Source organism: Eumetopias jubatus, unplaced genomic scaffold (assembly GCF_037043125.1).
Source record: "Eumetopias jubatus isolate StellerSeaLion01/CBP00866 unplaced genomic scaffold, mEumJub1_p1.0 scaffold_10, whole genome shotgun sequence".
Taxonomy (NCBI): domain Eukaryota; kingdom Metazoa; phylum Chordata; class Mammalia; order Carnivora; family Otariidae; genus Eumetopias; species Eumetopias jubatus.
This window is the reverse complement of record NW_028274816.1, coordinates 59690005-59694555: the sequence shown is the minus strand read 5'-3', so window position 1 is coordinate 59694555 and position 4551 is coordinate 59690005. Positions and strand designations below refer to the sequence as shown.

Sequence of the window (4551 nt, the reverse complement as noted above, 5' to 3'; positions counted from 1 at the left end):
ACCAGAGTTATAGAAAACATTTCTACTCCAGCAACTGCAATCAGACACACTGTTTCTGCACACGATCAGATGATGTCTATACATTCACCCAACATTTATTACAAAAATGAGGTGCTATTAGTACACATGGTCCAGATCTGAAAATTATGTCTATGGTTCCTGTAACACAGTCTGAGCAGCAGACCGACTCCAGAATGACAATCCTTAAGCACATTAAAAAGCAGAAATCTTGGGGCACTTGGGTGGCTCAGTCATTAAGCATCTGCCTTCGGCTCAGGTCATGATCCCAGAGTCCTGGGATTGAGCCCCGCATCTGGCTCCCTGCTCAGCGAGGAACCTGTTTCTCCCTCCCACTCCCCCTGCTTTTGTTCCCTCTCTCGCTGTGTCTCTCCCTGTGTCAAATAAATAAAATCTTTTAAAATAAATAAATAAATAAAAAGCAGAAATCTTTAGAGAAAGTGTTGAATTACTATATTGTACACCTGAACATAATATAACTCTGTATGGTAAGTAACTGGAATTAAAATGAAACTTTAGAAAGTCAGTTTTGATGACCACTTGGATGAAAACACAACAGTCACTGTCAGTGAAGATTATACTATATTGCTTTAGAAGCCATCAGGGATGGGTGTTGGTCTAGCATCCACATCTCTCTTTACTAGCTCAGCCCCTGCCTCAGGATGTATTCCACCTTCATGCCTGCCTTTGGCACTGGGCCAGATTCATACACAGAAATCCCCCTTTGTGCAATACGTCCCCTTACCTGGACTCCTGATACAACTCCTTCCCTTACAGATTCTACCTCTCAGATATAAATATACAGAAAACCCACCAACTTCCTCCTGCTGCCCAGATGGTGGGCTCAGAGTGATGGTCAGAGAAGGCAGCACATGTGCAAGAGGGGCAGCTGGGCCCTGAGATGTGTGTTTATGACTCTGTGAGCTCCCCTCCCCTCACAACTGCAATTATCATTTCACCTGAAACAGCCCTGGCACTGACAGGCTTGGGAGCTGAGAATATTTTGAAAAATCTTTCTCCCAGGTGCCAATTACCAAGAACAACTACAAGTTTCTAGCTAGCACCCCTCAAGGCACTATTGGCGTGTGGGAAAAGGACACAGAGCCTGGGGGAAATAAGAAGCATGGGCAGGAAACACGGGCACAGGACAGAGAGCACTGGAGAGGAGAGTGGGTGTGAGGGAGTCAAAGAGCCCAGGGGAAAGGGCCAGGTGACAGGGCTGAGAGAGAGAAGTAAAGGTTTTCAAGTTATAAACACATGGCCTCTCTAAGGGAAGGAAGGACACAGTGTCTCACAAGGAAACACACTATTTGTCTGAGAAAGACATTTTCCCTTTGCTCTCCAATTCTCCAGGCCTCTTTCTCATTATCTGGAACAAACACATTTGAAAAGATGCCCTTTTTTGTGGCATCAACGTACCCCTTCTATTATGGGTTGCATGGAGTCCCATCAAAATTAGTATGCTGAGGTCTTAACTCCTACTACCTCAGAATGTGCCCTTCGTGGATATAGGGTCATTGCAGATGGAATTGGTTAAAATGAAGTCATATGGAGTAGGGTGGCCCCTAATCCAACATGACCGGTTCCTTATAGAAAGGGGAAGCCTGGAGGAACACAAACTTGATTGGCCACAAGCAAAGGACACGGAGCCAGAGAGTGGCCTGGAGAGATGCTCCACCATGAACTTCCAGGGAACATGGCACTGAGGACACCTTGATCTTGGGCTATTGGCCATCAGAACTGCCAGACAATAAATTTCCTTTGCTTCAGCCCCTCAGGTCATGGTCCTTCGCATGGCAACCCCAGCAAACAGATACATCTTCCCTTGTCACCTGCCTCCCCAAATGCAGAAGGCCCTGAAATGCGGAAAAGTCTGCCCTTCGATGTACTTTGCCACAGGAGGGATTCAAAGACACACACCTCTGATCTGAAGGTCATAACATGAGTTTCTCCTCCCCTGTCTTCAGAGACATTGCCCTTCTAGAAACATCCCAAATCCTGCTACAGCACTAGGGATGGGCCTGTACCAAATCGTCATACAAAACCCAGGCATAGCAGACCCCTATTGTTTCCCCATGGACCAGAGCTTCGACTCCACTCTCAGAGATGTCTCCCGTAGGCACAACAACTGACAGAATGAAAATGGGGCAGTGAGTAGAACACGAGTGATGGTATTTCTGAAACTCCCCAGGTGATCCTAACTGGGAAACCAATACCGAGGACCATTTAGCTCCACACTACTTCTCAAATTGTAATGAGCCTGGGAATCATCTGAGCACCTTCCTGAAAGAGCTTCTTTGGGATATTCCACTCTAATCACAGGCTTCTGATCACCCTACATCTGAGAGCTGACTGTGTTCCTCCAGGAGCCTGAACGTCTGTGGATACACCCTCTCTCCCCACCTCACTGACAATCAAACCACATCTCCTGCTTCTCCCTGGAAGAGGCTCATCCACACATCTAGGGCACCCATATTCCCTCATAACCTATGCCCCTGCGCTGATGGACTCAGGAGGTCCCAACATCATCTGTGTGTAGAAGTTCTGCTCCAATGTGGTGCCTGAGTCTCAGGATGACAGACACAATCTGAGACACCGACACCGAGGGACATTTGCAAAACAGTGACAGCATTCTTCAAAACTGTCACTACCACCGAGGACAAAGAAAAACAAGAGTGGTAACTGACCCAGATTAAAGTAACTACGGAAATTTCAGTTCGTGGGGGACCAGTGTAGGCCTCAGGCAGTCTGAACAGTTTAACTCCAAGCATGGATATCAGACCAAATCATACAATTTACATCAACAATATGAATGGCGGAGCAAGATGGTAGAGGGGTAGGAGACCTGGATTTCGTCCAGTCTCAAGAATTCAGCTGGATAGGGATCAAACCATTCTGAACACCTATGAACTAAACCGGAGATCGAAGAAAAGAATAGCAACAACTCTCTGAACAGAAAAGTGACCACTTTCTGGAAGTCATATTCCATCCCTTCATCGTACATCAACAATATGAATGACAAAATTAAAAAAGAAGAGTTGAAGAGATCTCCGTATGCCCTGTTTTCTCAATTTGGCCATGTCGTAGATATTGTAGCTTTAAAGACCATGAAGATGAGGGGGCAAGCCTTTGTTATTTTTAAGGAACTGGGCTCATCAGAAATGCCTTGAGACAGTTACAAGTATTTCCATTTTATGGTAAACCAATGCGAATCCAGTATGCAAAAACAGATTCTGATATAATATCTAAAATGCGTGGCATTTTTGCTGACAAAGAAACGAAGGAAAAGAAAAAAGTGAAAACTGTGGAACAGACTGTGACCACTGCAAACAAAAAGCCTGGTCAGGGAACACCAAATGCAGCAAATACCCAAGGAAAATCAACACCAAATCCTCCAAACTATATTTTATTCCTCAATAATTTACCAGAAGAGACTAATGAGATGATGTTATCTATGCTGTTTAATCAGTTTCCTGGCTTCAAGGAAGTACGTTTGGTACCTAGGAGGCATGACATTGCTTTTGTTGAATTTGAAAATGATGGACAGGCTGGAGTTGCCAGGGATGCTTTACAGGGATTTAAAATCACACCGTCCCATGCCATGAAGATCACCTATGCCAAGAAATAACATATGGGAGAGTTGTCTTTAAAGCACTTGGTGTTATTTATAGTGTTTGTTTTGATAACATTTAGTCAGGCCATTTTTTAATAGTTGGGATGAGGGGGAGTGAAAGTAAATTTTTGTGAATGATTTTAAAAAATACCTAGTCTTTGTTTACCCTTAGTGAACTATGAAATATGAAGGCCTCAATTTTGTATAATAAACTTTTATTTGTATTCTTTAAAAAAAAAACCAAAAAAAAATAAAGTAAGTAAGGAAAGAAGACAATAAAATAAATCCGTGACATGACTTGATCCATGATTTCTGAAAATGGACAAAAATGACATCATTGTAAGACGAACCATGAGAGATGATGGACTCTGAAAAACAAACTGAGGGTTCTAGAGGGGAGGATGGGTTAGCTTGGTGATGGGTGTTAAAGAGGGCACGTTCTGCGTGGAGCACTGGGTGTTATGCACAAACAATGAATCATGGAACACTATATCAAAACTAATGATGTAATGTACGGTGATTAACATAATAAAAAATTTTAAAGAAAAAAAGTAAAAAAAAAATGACATCATTGTAGCACTGCAGAAAATCTGTATATGGACAGTCATGAAAGGAAGGCATAACACTCATGTTGCTTACTTATCTGTGACAGTTTTATTTTGTTACAATGACCTTGACATAAGAAGACAAATATTCAGATATTCAGGGCAAAGTGCCAAGATGGTGACAAATTATTCTCACATGGAACAGAAAAAACATATCAAAAGGTGAAAAAGAACTTGTGACAAATCCGTAATGCTTGGTGAATCTAGGCAAAGAAGATGCTGCAGGCTTACCTTTCCTGTAGGTTTACATTTTCTGCTTTACATTTTCCATTAGATTGTTCATCATGCAAAGTGGGCATTGAATGACAGGTGAAG

At 42.8% G+C, this 4551-nt stretch overlaps 1 pseudogene; it reads left to right on the top strand.

Annotated features, from left to right (window-relative positions):
• The first annotated feature begins 2787 nt into the window (after positions 1 to 2787).
• LOC114199653 (U2 small nuclear ribonucleoprotein B''-like) lies at positions 2788 to 3646 on the top strand (annotated as a pseudogene).
• The last annotated feature ends 905 nt before the right edge of the window (positions 3647 to 4551 follow it).